The sequence below is a fragment of the Triticum aestivum genome, chromosome 3D, assembly GCF_018294505.1.
Source record: "Triticum aestivum cultivar Chinese Spring chromosome 3D, IWGSC CS RefSeq v2.1, whole genome shotgun sequence".
NCBI classification, from domain to species: domain Eukaryota; kingdom Viridiplantae; phylum Streptophyta; class Magnoliopsida; order Poales; family Poaceae; genus Triticum; species Triticum aestivum.
Window position 1 is genome coordinate 610,903,945 of NC_057802.1, and position 19,088 is coordinate 610,923,032.

The following is a 19,088-nucleotide window of genomic DNA, read 5'->3' on the forward strand; positions in this document are numbered from 1 at the left end:
AGCAACCTGGTTGTTCCCAACCAAGCTGGCTACAGTAACCGAGTTCCATCCCCCAATTTAAGCTGGTGTTTGCTTAACCTGTAACCAAGGGCAGACTAGTAAAGTGAATATTGTACAGAGAGTAAATCAACCATGCCCCATGCCCAGGAGTTCCTGACGAGCCAGGGAGTTCTTGACGAGCTTAAACAACAATGGTACCGACGTGTACTATAAGGAGGACGAAAGCATCGACAATGACGTGGAGGGGATCACGTGTTGAGTGGTGCTCAACCTTGTCCGCCCATGTGGGTTTTGCCTCCAGATCTTTAGCCAAGTTTCTCGGATCATAATAATCAATTTTCATAAACAAGTACAACTCCAACCAATGAACTCGTACAATTATCTGGAAATAAATGGACTTACAATAACAATATTTGCACATTGTTTCCTCCTTTAATACAACTGCACGCAGAGCTTACAAAGGTAGAAACATAATCATCTATTATTGCATCAGTTTACAAAGTGAAACAAAAACATACATTATTATGAGCTCAACATACGGATCTAGCGTGGAAGGCTAGCAGATGCCATGAACTCTTCCTCCAAGCTATAACAGCCTCCTGACCGTATGTTAGCTCTCTCGCCCAATCCCATCGCAGAAGATTGACGAGCAGCTCTACATCTTCGAGTTACTGTACTTGGTTGTATTTGCTCATCATTTCTTGTGTCTGCTTGATGTGAGTTCACATAATTTGTTCGTAAAGTCTGCAGTTCCGTCTCCACTTGTTTCATGGTGGGTATTTCTTCACCATGCAGCCTCAAGCACCGCTCTGCCAAAGAGGCGACACTGTTGACCTCTTCCTCAGTTGCCTCCTCAAGGACCTGAGAATTAACAATACCTCTGATTCTCCCCTCGTTGAACTCCTGCAGAAAATAGTTTGACAAGCTCTTGACTGTGCCTGATTCACTTGTGAAAACAAGCTTCATTCTCAGAAGCAACTCCACTAGTACCACATCAAAACTGTAGACGTCGCTCTTCCCGTTCAGCTGCCTGGTATGGAAATACTCTGGATCTAAGTACCCAAATGTACCTTGCACATTCGTGACAATGTGTGTTTGATCTAACGGAACCAATCTGGATGCACCAAAATCTGAGACTTTAGTTATGTAGTTCCTATCCAAGAGTATATTTGAGGACTTCACGTCACGGTGGATAATTTGTATTGAAGCTGAAGAGTGGAGATAAGACAGAGCTCCTGCTGTTCCGAGCGCAATCCTTAAGTAATCACCCCAGGACAAAGGAAAACCATCAGTTGAATCAGCATGAAGAACATGAGATAGTGAGCCACTGGATACATAGTCATACACCAGCAGTGGAACCTCAGTTTCGAGACAACATCCAAAGAGCTTGACAATATTTCTGTGATTTATCTGAGAGAGGACTGCGACCTCGTTGATGAATTGACTGATCTCACACTTCTCAATGATCTTAGACTTCTTTATTGCGACGACACGCTGATCAGATAATATGCCTTTGTAAACCATGCCATGGCCCCCACGGCCAATGATACGTGTAGCATCAAAGTTGTTTGTTGCCTTCTCCAGCTCTTCTAGCGAGAAAATCTTCGTATTCTCATTTGCAGTTTCATTGGATGATATCAATGTTTCTAGGAGAAGACCTTGGTTCTTACGGAAAAAATTCTTCCGTAGTTGCTTTTGAACATTTCTTTTCCATCTATGAATGAGAAGTGATGTAATGAAGCTCAGAAGTAGAATGCCAAAACCACAAGACAACCCGATAATTATACCTGTAGGCGTTGAGTTCTTTAAGTTTCTACTCTATCTTTTCTATCATAAATTTAACAATAATGGATCATACTCGGTGTTACCTAAGAGTACAGGCTGTTGTTTTATCTTAGTACACTGCATTTTTAATGGATCATACTCGGTCTTGAGAGGACATGCGGTGCAGCTGAAGCTTCCTTTGGTATTATGGCAGACTTCTCTACATTTGTTCGGTTGAAGGCATTCATTAATATCTGAAATTAAAATTTCTTGATAAGATGCGTTGACAAAATATATAACAAAAGTAGCATGAAACCTTGCATCAGCCAATTGAATGAAACCTACATGAGTAAAAAACAAACAACAGTGAAACAAAGAGAGGACGGAGGGATTACCTTCACAACCACTTTGCAACCCATCTGAGCATTTGCAGCGGCAACCAGCGGAGACCCTTTCAGTGCTTACTTCCACACAAGTGCTGTCAATACTTTTTTTTTGAAACGGAGGCAAAGGCTTTGCCTTTTCATTAATTAAGAAGAAGATAGTTGCTCGGTTAATTACAGGAAAACCGGACGAAAACCGATACATCGAGGGTCGAATCCCACACACAGACTCAACAAGCCAACTTGGACATCGCAGATGGCACGCCACAGAAGCCATCCCGCGAAACATCATGCGGACTACTTCCAAAATAAAAAGCACCGGAGAGGAAGGTACATACTAATGGCTAACATCATCCCGTGAGGTCCCCATGCCCGAGGCGATGCTTACTCGTTGGTTGACATTCTTCATCGTTGCTGCATTGACAAGGTGGATCAACCCTTGTGTGATTGAAGGCACGACAATGAGGCCTTTGATCAACTCGGAGAAAACATGTAAAGAGTCTTGGCCCTCAGATGTTGAAGCGCATCCCTTTGCAACGCCCCACACCTCATTGGAGGCCAAAGTGGCTTGGTTAAGCTCGGTGGCCATCTTGTCGAACAAGGCCATAGACTTGACCGACGCATGCTGCCCTGCAGATTCCACAGCAGCCACAAACTCTGAAGGTACCAACCCAACCTTGTCGCCAATGCCAGTAACACCTTGGCTCCCATCTTTTGCTTGCGTCGATCCATGCACATCGGTGACAAAGGAGCAAGGATTATGCAAGGAAGCCGGGCTCAGCTCATGCTCACCATCGGACACCTCTGCCTGCAAGGAAGCCGTGCTGTCAATACTAACACAAGCATATGTAGACCTATTCTTCTGGGCCTCTGTGCAACTAACATTAGCAGCAGCCCACAACATATGGGAGAATGGTGACCCTAAAGATACAAGAAAAAGTTTATCTGCCAAGTATCCTTGTGACTGTAGTAGAGTGTTGGTGAAGTTAAGGGTCCCTTCGTGAATATCTATGTTGACCACCTGGTCACCCCCAAAAATGAGGGCAGGTGATGACGTCATATTTGTGCAGTTGAGGTGGAATTGTTCACTTGCAGAGCAACCCTCATCTAAGCCGAATGGGAATGGCACACTAGTGTTACCACACAAACGGGTGCAATCAGCCCTGCTCGGAATTGGATTATACCCTAGGTTGATCAGTGAGAAGTTAGCATGTATCAATGTCCAAAGTAGACCTAACAACGGTTGTATGTTGGTCAACTGATTAGGAAAAAAAAGTTACCTTTGTCATCATTCGAGCATACAGGTAGAGTGTAGGGTTGCCTGAATAGCCAGTCCTGCACATGCAGCTGTAGCAACGACTTCCGTCAATGCACTCAACATCTTTGACGTACAGACATTGGCTGTGCTGTCATGGTACTCGGCATACTTGCCGATGCAGGCATAGTGTGTCTTGTTTTGCTTGGCCGCAATGCAGTTGGATTCGATTCGTCAATTATCTGCCACAATAGCAGAAAGCCAGTCGGCCCATCACTAGTTATGCTGATTCTATCCCACAGTTGAGAGCTCTTCCTAGAGCGTGCATCAATGTTGCTTTTGCTTTGGTTGTAGACAAATTTGAACCGAAAACTGCCATCACCATCCACATCAACACCCCGAGGTATTTTTACAGTTGTGCATAGCCACCATCTCTGGGATGTTTGGATCCAGGCACACGGTGCTGCATATCAACATGGTTGCGTCGTCTCCGACAGAGTATACATCCAGGTCACAACCGGTAATGTTTAGAACAGCGGCCCCGAGAGAGAAGGACCTCCCAGGAGGTACCAAAGACAAGTTGTAAACACTGACACCAGGTTGTTGTATGGGGATGGTATGCCAGAAGCATGCCTTGATGAAGTTTATATTGAAAAAAGGGTCGTCAAAGTGGATCACCTCGGTGATGTCGTCCCTCAAGAATAGTTTGGGCGGATGAGAGGCGTTGTTGCAGGTGAGGTTGAAGTCAGACCCCCGGGAACACCTGGATCCGATGCCGAAGGGGTAACCGAAGCTCACATTGCCGCAGCTCTTGGGATAACCGTCGAGCGTGGCATGTGATGGTTGCACCCAATCCCCTCCGGGGTTGTGGCTTGTTACAACTCCAGATGATAGCGCACTTAGATTTCCTAGTGACTTGAGTACCAACAAAGGGAGTAGTACAAAGATCACCGGCAAGATGCCCATGATCTTGCGGCACGCCTTGCACAGCTCCCAACTTTGCTCGAGAAATTCAGGTCAAGCAGCAGCGCAACTTTGCAAGTGTGTGGATTTTTACAAGATTGATTCTGTATATTAATGGCTACAGTAACTGAATTCCATTCCCCAATTTAAGCTGGTGTTTGCTTAAGCTGCAACCGAGGGCAGACTAGTAAAGTGAATATTGTGCACAGAGTAAATCAAACATGACCACATGCCAACTGATCGCGAAATCTTCTAGTTGGGCTAAGTAACAGTAACTGAATACATCTCCAATTTTATCTGTTGTTTGCCTAAGCTGCAACCAAGAGCAGAAAGTGAAGAAAAAACAAATTCGAGCACCGGAGATGAACTGCAGACACAGAGTCAAGTAAAAGAAAAAACAGGAAATGAGCACTTGTACATGGATCTCATCTGAAGAGCTGAACAAAGGGAGTAGTACATAGATCACCGGCAAGATGCCCATGATCTTCCGGCACGCCTTGCACAACTCACAACTTTGCTCGAGAAATTCAGGTCAAGCAGCAGTGCAACTTTGCAAGTGTGTGGATTTTTTAGGGGGGAGGGGGTAATAGTGTCTACAGCGTAGGGATTTTTTTATCAAATCATGCCAGCTTTGATTCTGTATATTAATGGTTTGGTTGCATAGTTGCACTTGACTCCTGTGGATGTGGCTGTGGTGGTTTTGATGCGCCGTGAAAGTGAGGTCGCCACGACCACAATAAATTACGCTGCAGCGTGATCTTGTGAGTCAGTCAATACCTTTTCGTGCAGGTAATTCTAGCCCATCGAAGGGGGTGCTAACAAGTCTTTGCATGTCCGACTGAAAGCTGCCCCCGATAAATCATATCATCACATATTTTACTAAGAAAACTCACGCCAAACTTATGCAAATTTATGTGAACATGCTAAATAAGCAAAATTGCAGCATGAAGATGACAAACAAAACAACACCAGAAACTCACCAGAACTGGATCTGGAGTTTTGGACACTGCTTTTGTCAAACATTTTAGTTAATTCAACATTGTAGTGATCAAAGTGGCGTAATTTGCAAGATGGCCATGATCCCCACACCTTTCACAGCTCCCAATTTCACTAGAAATTCAGTTCAGGCTGTGAATTTAACAGTGGTATATATGCCGTGATCGTCTCAGCTGGGAGGCCTTATCTTCTATGTACCACTTTCATGACTGGCTTGGTGCTGCAAATTTATGGTGACACTAGACCCCTGTAAGAAGACATGGGAAAGAGCAAGACAAGTAAGCACCTGGACTCCAGAGTATGTTGATGTGGTTTATTTGGGCACATTCAACTACTTTCTTGTGGTCATGCTGCCACACAGCGACCTGGCAAGTCAGTCAATCCTGCCTTCTTGTGCAGGATGTTCTAGCCCATCAAAGGGGGTGTTGACAAGTCTTTGCCAAATGGCTCATTTCTCTTCAGAATAAACCGCTTTGCATTATCTGGCTTGTGATTCGTGCTGCAGAGATAGGCTGTGAATGCTATCCTGCTCATCGACAGTGATAGCTATCTCCAAATCTTCAGTGCCACCCAGTGAAGATAAGCTAACTGATTGCTTCCAACTCAGCTAACTGACAGTAACTGAACTCCAACTCAGCTAACTGACCCTCCAATAAAGTTGGAAGTACACTCTTTTAAGGACGGAGGGAGTATGTACCCGTGTTGTGCTGCTGAAACGTATCGATCAGACAAGCCGGTGGCTTGTAGTCTCATACGTGCGTGTATAGGCGTGAAGGGAAAATCGATCCAGCAGCTAGGCTGCTTGATTGCTTCGGTGTATACGTGCACCTCGTCTACCTCTACGACTCCAACCAGTTACTACTCGGCAAGCTCGGAAAGTACTCGAGCTAGTCTCGTACGTGCGACTCGCCGGAAAGTACACGGCGGATCGCAGTGTCAAGGTCATGTCTCCAAGTGGCTCAGGGCAAGGCTCGTTGATCGCTCTAAGTGGACAAGGTTGTGCCTGGGTGGCTGACACATAACATTAGAGATTGGCGTTTTGAAGTGCTAGTGGCTGGACCAAGAGGGCAACGCCTATGGCATTGGCGATTTGGAGTGCAGCAGCAACGCCAAAGGGTCTGGCGTTTCTAGCAACGCGGCCAACTTCGGCGTTTCGACTTGCCACGTGGCCGGCTAGCAACGCGGAATAGTTTGACGTTTCTACTTTGGACAGTAACGCCACGTGGCTTGGCGTTTCAGAAAGGGTCAGATCTGAAATAGTTTCTGAGAGAGGTCATTTTGTGTTAAAGATTCTGACAAGGTCAGGACAGCGATTTTGGCCCCTCAACAACAGGTATCATGCAACTGAACTCATCAGAAGAATGGATAATCGTATGACGCAACTGATTTGTGAGTGCCATGCTTTTAAAACAGCGGCGGCCGGATGGCAATCTTCAGTAGTCCCACATAGTGGCTAACTGATAGCTTCCGAGTGAGCTAGCTAACAGTAACTAAATCCATCCCGAATTTTATCTGGCCTGTTAGTATTTGCATACTTAAGCTGCAACCAAGATCACAAAGTAAAGATTCTGAGCACTGAGATAAATAAAGTAAAAATACAGAATCAAGGAACACAATAACAGGGAATGAGCACCTGTACGCGGATCCATCAGAAGAAGAAAAACGGAAGAGAGACCAACGCCATGGAGAGGGAAAGCAGCGGCGGTGTCGGGGTGGCTGACCCCCACGGAGCGGGCGCGGCCTCTTGTACGGCGTCGCCGAGCCGGGGGCGGCGAGCTTCTGCGCGCGGTGCGGTGTGAGCGGCCATGGTACAGTGGAGGGATGTTAGTTTAAGGGTAGGAGGAGAAACCGAGGCACCAAATTGGGCGGCGGCGTCGGGCGCGAATGAACTCTAGGTAGGTTGGGTGGGGTTGTACGGCCGCGGAGCTTGGGAGTCGGGCGCCGCCGGCAGGGAGAGGAAGGCCCATGGTTGAACGGTGGACGAGGAAGAAGAGAGAATAGGGGTGAGAGAAGAAAGGTTTTTTTTAGGGATGTGAGAGAAGAAACGTGGACTGGACTGGTCGCAGCAAATTGGGGGATGGGCTCTTGTCATCTTGAGTACGTCTTGCCAAACAAAGCCCATACAGCGTTTTGTGCTGCTCGGCCCATACTCGCCGGGACCTGCCTCCATTCTTTCCTCACTCCTGGCTCAAAACGAAGAAAAAAAAAACAACTCTCCTCGAACATGGAGTTTCTGCCCATGGATAAGTGTTACACATGTGTGCAAAATTTCATGATGGAATTACAATTCAGGAGGCATAGGCGGAAAAAAAATTGATGATTAAAAAATTTATTTTAAAAAGCATTTTCAAGCACTATTCTTTTTTGTCCACATATCCACAAATGTCATTTCATCACGAAATTTGTACACGGGCAGAAAACCATCATACGGACACATCAACACAACCTAGTTGCGGAACAACCACGGGCCTTGCATCATCATGCGTTCCCAATCACCCAAGCAATACACTTGGACGACGAACCGATTGGGTCCAACATGCCAATGTGGAGAATCATCATGCGTTCTCTCTCTCTCTCTCATAAATAATTACTTTTCCTCACAAGTCCGGCCATCTTGAGGACATAAACACATTGTAAAAGAATCCTGAATATGTGTGCTCTCTTACCAAAACATATGTAAACCATATTGAAAAAGTTCAAATCCAGCAAATACTCACTCTCAACATGCATCGATCATATTTAAAGTAATTTACAAAACCGAACCTACACCGAACCAAGGAGGTGCGCTATCAGTTTAGTGGTCAGACCTTCGGTTCATTTGCATCAAAAACCCAAAATATTTAAGGTGATTTTTCAAAATTTTGAATGCATGTAATACTGGATGTAAACCATTAATAAATCACGAAGTGTTATTAGCCTAGTTGGTTAGTGGTCCTTTAGCATGCCTTGCCTCAAGGTCAGGTGTTTGATTCCTTGTTGGTGCACTTTTTTCTGATTGTTTTTCCTGTTTTTTAATAAAAAAAAGGTACACCTTTGAAAACCGGTCAAGGTGCCGATTTTTGGTTTTTCCGGTTGGTCCGATCCAATTTTTAAAACTAAGATTTAAACTAAAGGTGCGATATGAAAATGAATTAAACGTCAAACCTCTTCCTTGGGTCTTTGTCCACGTCCATCCTTCCACCGTGACTCTTCACCGGGCTTGATGCCGTGTATGAGGTATCCGGATCAAGGTTCTCTTGCGCGGGAACAGTTTGAGACCATCCTTAGCTGAAGTCCCATCCTGTCCCACATTAGAACTAGGGCCAGCCGCCCTATTTGGTTTTGATTCTGTCCGGGTCTGTTAGGAGCATCTGCATATAGCCAGTCCCCGTATTTAAGCTTCTCATCATGAATTCCCAGACCACACTCTTTATGCTCATGACCAATAAAGGCCACACACCTTACATAACCTAGCAAGCTTTTCATAACGAACACGGTGGACTTGTCGTTCCTTTGCACGGACAAATACTAAAAATGTCGTCAAGGGTTGTTGGATATCATGCTTCACCTTCACCCTTACGTAGTCACCTCGAGTGTTGCCGTTCAGACGCATCTCAATGATATCTCGTGCACCTTTCAAGAGCTTCTCCACATTGTTCTTTTTGTAGTGGGTCAGGAAACTTATAGATTTGCAGCCAGATTGGCATATAGACGATATTTACGTCCTGCGCCCTACTGAAACCCTGAAGGAAATATGCCCTAAAGGCAATAATAAATTTATTATTTATTTTCTTATATCATGATAAATGTTTATTATTCATGCTAGAATTGTATTAACCGGAAACATAATACTTGTGTGAATACATAGACAAACAGAGTGTCACTAGTATGCCTCTACTTGACTAGCTCGTTGATCAAAGATGGTTATGTTTCCTAGCCATTGACATGAGTTGTCATTTGATTAACGGGATCACATCATTAGGAGAATGATGTGATTGACTTGACCCATTCCGTTAGCTTAGCACACGATCGTGAAGACGTACGACTACATCAACCGCGTTGTGCTAACGCTTCCGCTTTCGGTCTACGAGGGGCTGAATGTGTGCTGAACTCGGAGGTGCCGTGCGTTCGGTACTTGATCGGTCGGATTGTGAAGACGTGCGACTACATCAACCGCGTGGTGCTAACACTTCCGCTTTCGGTCTATGAGGGTACGTGGACACACTCTCCCCGCTCGTTGCTATGCATCACCATGATCTTCCGTGTGCGTAGGAATTTTTTTGAAATTACTACGTTCCCCAACAATGGCATACGAGCCTGGTTTTATGCGTAGATGTCATATGCACGAGTAGAACACAAGTGAGTTGTGGCGATATAAGTCATACTGCTTACCAGCATGTCATACTTTGGTTCGGCGGTATTGTTGGATGAAGCGGCCCGGACCGACATTACGCGTACGCTTACGCGAGACTGGTTCTACCGACGTGGTTTGCACACAGGTGGCTGGCGGGTGTCAGTTTCTCCAACTTTAGTTGAACCGAGTGTGGCTACGCCCGGTCCTTGCGAAGGTTAAAACAGCACCAACTTGACAAACTATCGTTGTGGTTTTGATGCGTAGGTAAGAACGGTTCTTGCTCAGCCCGTAGCAGCCACGTAAAATTTGCAACAACAAAGTAGAGGACGTCTAACTTATTTTTGCAGGGCATGTTGTGATGTGATATGGTCAAGACATGATGTTAAATTTTATTGTATGAGATGATCATGTTTTGTAACCGAGTTATCGGCAACTGGCAGGAGCCATATGGTTGCCGCTTTATTGTATGCAATGCAATCGCCCTGTAATGCTTTACTTTATCACTAAGCGGTAGAGATAGTCGTAGAAGCATAAGATTGGCGAGACGACAACGATGCTACGATGGAGATCAAGGTGTCGCGCCGGTGGTGATCATGACGGTGCTTCGGAGATGGAGATCACAAGCACAAGATGATGATGGCCATATCATATCACTGGACATTGTAGCGGCACGTTGGCTGAGAGCACTGCCCACGTGTTCTCCTGGTCTCTGCGCATGTTCAATGCCGAAGATACGTGACTGGACATGACGAGATGACTATCGGCCGCATTCACAATGGTTGCTTGTCTGTCCGCCTGGCGGCATAAAACATGCGCGACGGCCGATAAACCCACTCTAGCGTCCCCATTGATACAACCCACCGCTTGGCCTAGCTGGTGTCCGCTATTTATACGTGCCCACGCCCGGCACGAACCACACCGCACCATCCCCACTCTTGTTCCTACTCCGTGCACCACCTTCGCCATGACCGCGAGCTCTAAAGAGATGTGGGAGAGCATCTCGACATAGCAGAAACACGAGCTGGACGGCTGATAACCCACAAGTATAGGGGATCGCAACAGTTTTCAAGGATAGAGTATTCAACCCAAATTTATTGATTCGACACAAGGGGAGCCAAAGAATATTCTCAAGTATTAGCAGTTGAGTTGTCAATTCAACCACACCTGGATAACTTAGTATCTGCAGCAAAGTATTTAGTAGCAAAGTAATATGGAAGTAACGGTAACGGTAGCAAAAGTAATATTTTTAGGTTTTGTAATGATTGTAACAGTAGCAACGGAAAAGTAAATAAGCGAAGAACAATATGTGAAAAGCTCGTAGGCATTGGATCGGTGATGGAGAATTATGCCGGATGCGGTTCATCATGTAACAATCATAACATAGGGTGACACAGAACTAGCTCCAATTCATCAATGTAATGTAGGCATGTATTCCGAATATAGTCATACGTGCTTATGGAAAAGAACTTGCATGAGATCTTTTGTCCTACCCTCCCATGGCAGCGGGGTCCAAATGGTAACTAAGGGATATTAAGGCCTCCTTTTAATAGAGTACCGGACCAAAGCATTAACACATAGTGAATACATAAACTCCTCAAACTATGGTCATCACTGGGAGTGGTCCCGATTATTGTCACTTCGGGGTTGCCGGATCATAACACATAGTAGGTGACTATAGACTTGCAAGATAGGATCAAGAACTCACATATATTCATGAAAACATAATAGGTTCAGATCTGAAATCATGGCACTCGGGCCCTAGTGACAAGCATTAAGCATAGCAAAGTCATAGCAACATCAATCTCAGAACATAGTGGATAGTAGGGATCAAACCCTAACAAAACTAACTCGATTACATGATAGATCTCATCCAACCCATCACCGTCCAGCAAGCCTACGATGAAATTACTCACGCACGGCGGTGAGCATCATGAAATTGGTGATGGAGGATGGTTGATGATGACGACGGCGACGGATTCCCCTCTCCGGAGCCCCGAACGGACTCCAGATCAGCCCTCCCAAGAGGTTTTAGGGCTTGGCGGCGGCTCCGTATCGTAAAACGCGATGAATCCTTCTCTCTAATTTTTTTTCTCCCCGAAAGTGAATATATGGAGTTGGAATTGAGGTCGGTGGAGCGTCAGGGGGCCCACGAGGCGGGGGGCGCGCCCAGGGGGCAGGCGTGCCCCCCACCCTCGTGGACAGGGTGTGGGCCCCCTGACGTGGATTCTTCTTCCAGTATTTTTAATATTTTCCAAAAATATGTTCCGTGGAGTTTCAGGTCATTCCGAGAAATTTTGTTTCTGCACATAAATAACACCATGGAAAGTCTGCTGAAAACAGCGTCAGTCCGGGTTAGTTCCATTCAAATCATGCAAGTTAGAGTCCAAAACAAGGGCAAAAGTGTTTGGAAAAGTAGATACGACGGAGACGTATCAACTCCCCCAAGCTTAAACCTTTGCTTGTCCTCAAGCAATTCAGTTGATAAACTGAAAGTGATAAAGAAAAACTTTTACAAACTATGTTTGCTCTTGTTGTTGTAAATATGTAAAGCCAGCATTCAAGTTTTCAGCAAAGATTATGACTAACCACATTCACAATAACTCTTAGGTCTCATGTTTACTCATATCAATGGCATAATCAACTAGCGAGCAATAATAATAAATCTCGGATGACAACACTTTCTCAAAACAATCATGATATGATATAACAAGATGGTATCTCGCTAGCCCTTTCTGAGACCGCAAAACATAAATGCAGAGCACCTCTAAAGATCAAGGACTGATTAGACATTGTAATTCATGGTAAAAGAGATCCAATCATAGTCATACCCAATATAAATTAATAGTAATGGATGCAAATGACAGCTGCGCTCTCCAGCTAATGCTCTTTAATAAGAGGGTGATAACTCAACATAAAAATAAATAGATAGGCCCTTCGCAGAGGGAAGCAGGGATTTGTAGAGGTGCCAGAACTCGGTTTTAAAACAGAGATAAATAATATTTTGAGCGGCATACTTTCATTGTCAACATAACAACCAAGAGATGGCGATATCTTCCATGCTACACACATTATAGGCGGTTCCCAAACAGAATGGTAAAGTTTATACTCCCCCTCCACCAACAAGCATCAATCCATGGCTTGCTCGAAACAACGAGTGCCTCCAACTAGCAACAGCCCCGGGGGAGTTTTGTTTGCAATTATTTTGATTTAGTTTGCATAAAGCATGGGACTGGGCATCCCGGTGACCAGCCATTTTCTCGTGAGTGAGGAGCGGAGTCCACTCCTCTTGAGAATAACCCACCTAGCATGGAAGATACGGACAACCCTAGTTGATACATGAGCTATTCGAGCATACAAAACAGAATTTCATTTGAAGGTTTAGAGTTTGGCACATACAAATTTACTTGGAACGGCAGGTAGATACCGTATATAGGAAGGTATAGTGGACTCATATGGAATAACTTTGGGGTTTAAGGGATTGGATGCACAAGCAGTATTCCCGCTTAGTACAAGTGAAGGCTAGCGAAAGACTGGGAAACGACCAACTAGAGAGCGACAACAGTCATGAACATGCATTAAAATTAATAAACATTGAGTACAAGCATGAGTAGGATATAATCCACCATGAACATAAATATCGTGAAGGCTATGTTGATTTGTTTCAACTACATGCGTGAACATGTGCCAAGTCGAGTCACTTAAATCATTCAAAGGAGGATACCACCCCACTATACCACATCACAACCATTTTAATAGCATGTTGGCATGCAAGGTAAACCATTATAACTCATAGCTAATCAAGCATGGAACGAGCAACTATAATCTCTAATTGTCATTGCAAACATGTTTATTCATAATAGGCTGAATCAGGAACGATGAACTAATCATATTTACAAAAACAAGAGAGGTCAAGTTCATACCAGCTTCTCTCATCTCAGTCAGTCCATCATATATCGTCATAATTGCCTTTCACTTGCACGATCGAACGATGTGAAAATAATAAGAGTGCACGTGCATTGGACTAAGCTAAAACCTGCGAGCATTCAATAAACAGGAGAAGACAAGGCAATAAGGGCTCTTGGTTAAATCAACAACAATGCATATAAGAGCCATTTCAACAATTTAATCATAGTCTTCTCCTATCGACCCCAAAGAAAAGAAAAGAAATAAAACTATTTACACGAGAAAGCTCCCAACAAGCTAAAGAAGAACGGGAAATCTTTTTGGGTTTTCTTTTAATCATTACTACTACAGCAAGAAAAGTAAACTAGCTAAAGCTATTACTATTTTTTTTTGGTTTTTCTTAAGGTTTATTAAACACACAAGAAGAAAGCAAGAAAAAGGAAAATAAACTAGCATGGATATTACAGTGAAAGAGTATGAGCACCGACATCTAGCAATGAGTGTGTGAACATGAATGTAATGTTGGTGGGAAATACGTACTCCCCCAAGCTTAGGCTTTTGGCCTAAGTTGGTTTATTGCCACAGATGGCCTGGCGGATATCCATAGTTGTAGCTGGGGTCGTACTGCGATGCGGCAGTTATTGCCTCCTGGCTGCAGCGTGGCGGCGAGCTGCGTCCGCCTCCTCTCGTACTCATCTGCCTCCTCTCTGGTAATAAAATGTCTTCCTTTTGCCTCCTCACAAAGGAACTAGTGAGATAGTGGTACTGGCGGCACTTTTCCTCCTCGGAGCTCACAAGATCGGCGTTACGCAAATATGCGTTAAATTCTTCCTTGATTCCCGCTTGATCCATAAAGTTTTCTGAAGGCCATTCACAAGTCCGCACTGGAGCGTCCCTTGGTGGCTCATCGTCAGCATCACGCATTGCAAGCCTGGGTCCTTGCTTCCTTGAAGAACCACCATGGTACATATTTCCTAAGCATATTTCTTCCTCTGAAAAATTTCTGAAATTTTTAGTAACTTCAAATAAAAGTGAACCAAGCTCAACAAAATTGATAGCAACTACTCCTACAAGTGCCTAGAGACTAAATCAAGCATTAGAACTACTTGGAACCATATAAATTTGACATGCAAGCTCAAGAACATGGTCACCTAGGCAGCACAAATTTGCAATGAATAGAGCACTAGAACAAAAACTAATTGGACCAATGGAGGAGTCACATACCAAGGAACAATCCCCCCAAACAGTTTTGTGAGAGGTGCTTTGAGCAAGGAGATCGAAAATCGCAGCAAAATGAGCTAGAACTCGTGCTTGAGCTGGATGGTGATTTTTTTGGGAGGAAGAAGAAGTGTGTGGGTGCAGGAATAAGTGGAGGGGAGCCACAGTGGGCCCACGAGGCAGGGGGCGCGCCTTGGACCCTCGTGGCCAGGTGCTTGCTCCCCCTGCTGTGTTCTCAGTGCCAGATATTCTCAAATATTCCAGAAAAAATCATATTCCATTTTCTTTGGTATTCCACCCTTAAAAGTGTAATTAGCAAGCATGGTGGAAATTTCAGCTTCCGGTATCTTTCTTTTATTAGTAACAATATCTTTCATGTACTTAGCATAAGGATTCATTTTGAGCATATCAGTTAATCGCATACGCAAAAAGATAGGTCTAATCATTTCAGCAAAGCGCTCAAAATCCTCATCATCCTTTTTCTTGGATGGTTTGGGAGGAAAAGGCATGGGTTTCTGAACCCGTGGTTCTCTTTCTTCACCGTGTTTCCTAGCAACAAAGTCTCTTTTATCATAACGTTGATTCTTTGATTGTGGGTTATCAAGATCAACAGCAGGTTCAATTTCTATATCATTATCATTGCTAGGTTGAGCATCAACATGAACATACATCATCATTAACATTCTCACTAGGTTCATGTTCATTACCAGATTGTGTTTTAGCATCAGAAATAGAGATATCATTTGGATTCTCAGGTGGTTCAGCAATAGGTTCACTAGAAGCATGCAAAGTCCTATCATTTTTCTTTTTCTTCCTTTTAGAGGGACTAGGTGCATCTATATTATTTCTCTGAGAATCTTGCTCAATTCTCTTAGGGTGGCCTTCAGGATACAAAGGTTCCTGAGTCATTTTACCAGTTCTAGTAGCCACTCTAACAGCATAGTCATTTTTCTTACTATTCAATTCATTGAGCAAATCATTTTGAGCTTTAAGTACTTGTTCTACTTGAGTGGTAACCATAGAAGCATGTTTACTAATGAGTTTAAGTTCACCTTTAACATTAGCCATGTAATTACTCAAGTGTTCAAGCGTATCGGAATTGTATTTCAATTGTCTACCAAAATAAGCATTGACGTTTTCTTGTTTGACGATAAAATTATCAAAATCTTCTAAGCATTGTCTAGCAGACTTATAGTGAGGAATATCACCTTCATCAAATCTATAGAGAGAATTTACCTTTACTACCTGTGTCGGGTTATCAAGACCATGAGTTTCTTCAATAGGTGATGGATTAAGATCATATGTTTCTTCAACAGGCGGTAGATTAAGACCATGTATTTCTTCAATAGGAGGTAAATTCTTAACATCTTCAGCTTTAATACCTTTTTCTTTCATAGATTTCTTTGCCTCTTGCATATCTTCAGGACTGAGAAATAGAACACCTCTTTTCTTCGGAGTTGGTTTAGGAATAGGCTCAGGAATTGGCTCAGGAGCTGGCTCAGGAAGTGTCCAATTATTTTCATTTGTCAACATATTATTCAATAGAATTTCAGCTTCATCCGGTGTTCTTTGCCTGAAAACAGAACCAGCACAACTATCCAGGTAATCTCTGGAAGCATCGGTTAGTCCATTATAAAAGATATCAAGTATTTCATTTTTCTTGAGAGGATGATCAGGCAAAGCATTAATTAATTGAGAAGCCTCCCCCAAGCTTGTGGGAGACTCTCTTCTTCAATTTGCACAAAATTATATATTTCCCTTAAAGCAGCTTGTTTCTTATGAGCAGGGAAATATTTAGTAGAGAAGTAATCATATCCTAGGGACTACGCACACAACCAGGATCAAGAGAATTAAACCATATCTTAGCATCGCCCTTTAATGAGAACGGAAATATTTTAAGGATGTAAAGGTAGCGAGATTTCTCATCATTAGTTAACAGGGTGGCTATATCATTTAACTTAGTAAGATATGCCACAACAGTTTCAGATTCATAGCCATGAAAAGGATCAGATTCAACCAAAGTAATTACATCAGGATCAATAGAGAATTCATAATCCTTATCAGTAACACAGATAGGTGAAGTAGTAAAAGCAGGGTCAGGTTTCATTCTAGCATTAAGAGATTGCTGCTTCCATTTAGCTAATAACCTCTTGAGCTCGTATCTATCTTTGCAAGCTAAAATAGCTATAGCAGCTTCTTTTTTCCAAAACATAACCCTCAGGAACAACAGGCGATTCATATTTATTAGGGGGAGAGTCTTCATCATCACTTTCATTAATGTTATCAGTTTCAATAATTTCATTCTCTCTAACCCTAGCAAGTTGTTCATCAAAAAATTCACCAAGTGGCACAGTAGTATCAAGCATAGAAGTAGTTTCATCATAAGTATCATCCATAGCAGAAGTGGCATCATCAATGACATGCGACATATCAGAACGAATAGCAGAAGCAGGTTTAGGTGTCGCAAGCTTACTCAAAACAGAAGGTGAATCAAGTGCAGAGCTAGATGGTAGTTCCTTACCTCCCCTCGTAGTTGAGGGGTAGATTTTTGTTTTCTCGTCTTTCAAGTTCTTCATAGTGACCAGCAGATATAAATCCCAAGTGACTCAAAGAATAAAGTTATGCTCCCCGGCAACGGCGCCAGAAAATAGTCTTGATAACCCACAAGTATAGGGGATCGCAACAGTTTTCGAGGGTAGAGTATTCAATCCAAATTAATTGATTCGACACAAGGGGAGCCAAAAAATATTCTCAAGTATTAGCAGTTGACTTGTCAATTCAACCACACCTGGATAACTTAGTATCTGCAGCAAAGTATTTAGTAGCAAAGTAATATGGAAGTAACGGTAACGGTAGCAAAAGTAATATTTTTAGGTTTTGTAATGATTGTAACAGTAGCAACGGAAAAGTAAATAAGCGAAGAACAATATGTGAAAAGCTCGTAGGCATTGGGTCGGTGATGGAGAATTATGTCGGATGCGGTTCATCATGTAACAATCATAACATAGGGTGACACAGAACTAGCTCCAATTCATCAATGTAATGTAGGCATGTATTCCGAATATAGTCATACGTGCTTATGGAAAAGAACTTGCATGACATCTTTTGTCCTACCCTCCCGTGGCAGCGGGGTCCTAATGGAAACTAAGGGATATTAAGGCCTCCTTTTAATAGAGTACCGGACCAAAGCATTAACACATAGTGAATACATGAACTCCTCAAACTATGGTCATCACCGGGAGTGGTCCCGATTATTGTCACTTCGGGTTGCCGGATCATAACAAATAGTAGCTAGGTGACTATAGATTTGCAAGATAGGATCAAGAACTCACATATATTCATGAAAACATAATAGGTTCAGATCTGAAATCATGGCACTCGGGCCCTAGTGACAAGCATTAAGCATAGCAAAGTCATAGCAATATCAATCTCAGAACATAGTGGATAGTAGGGATCAAACCCTAACAAAACTAACTCGATTACATGATAGATCTCATCCAACCCATCACCGTCCAGCAAGCCTACGATGGAATTACTCACGCACGACGGTGAGCCATGAAATTGGTGATGGAGGATGGTTGATGATGACGACGGCGAAGGATTCCCCTCTCCGGAGCCCCGAACGGACTCCAGATCAGCCCTCCCGAGAGGTTTTAGGGCTTGGCAGCGGCTCCGTATCGTAAAACGCGATGAATCCTTCTCTCTGATTTTTTTTCTCCCCGAAAGTGAATATATGGAGTTGGAGTTGAGGTCGGTGGAGCGTCAGGGGGCCCACGAGGCAGGGGGGCGCGCCTCCCACCCTCGTGGACAGGGTGTGGGCCCCCTGACGTGGATTCTTCTTCCAGTATTTTTAATATTTTTCAAAAATATGTTCCGTGGAGTTTCAGGTCATTCCGAGAACTTTTGTTTCTGCACATAAATAACTCCATGGAAAGTCTGCTGAAAACAACGTCAGTCCGACTTAGTTCCATTCAAATCATGCAAGTTAGAGTCCAAAACAAGGGCAAAAGTGTTTGGAAAAGTAGATACGACGGAGACGTACCAACGGCCTTGCGGCTTGTTGGCAGACCCTCATGCGCTACGGATAGAGGTCGGCTGGACGGCTAGCTCGCCGTGTGTGAGCGATGACAACCGAGCACTGGAGGAGGCCTCTGACAACAAGTTGGTGCCCCCGCCCACTTGGAACCATGAGGCCGCGCCGTTCACGTCCATTATGGACCTTACCTCCACTAGCGACGTCCTGGATACAGACTCCAACAAGGAAGAGTAGGGA

At 43.8% G+C, this 19,088-nt stretch overlaps 1 pseudogene; it reads right to left on the reverse strand.

The window, feature by feature from the left end:
• Window positions 1–399: 399 nt before the first annotated feature.
• Window positions 400–7,374, reverse strand: LOC123080960 (wall-associated receptor kinase-like 18; annotated as a pseudogene).
• Between the last annotated feature and the right edge of the window lie 11,714 nt (window positions 7,375–19,088).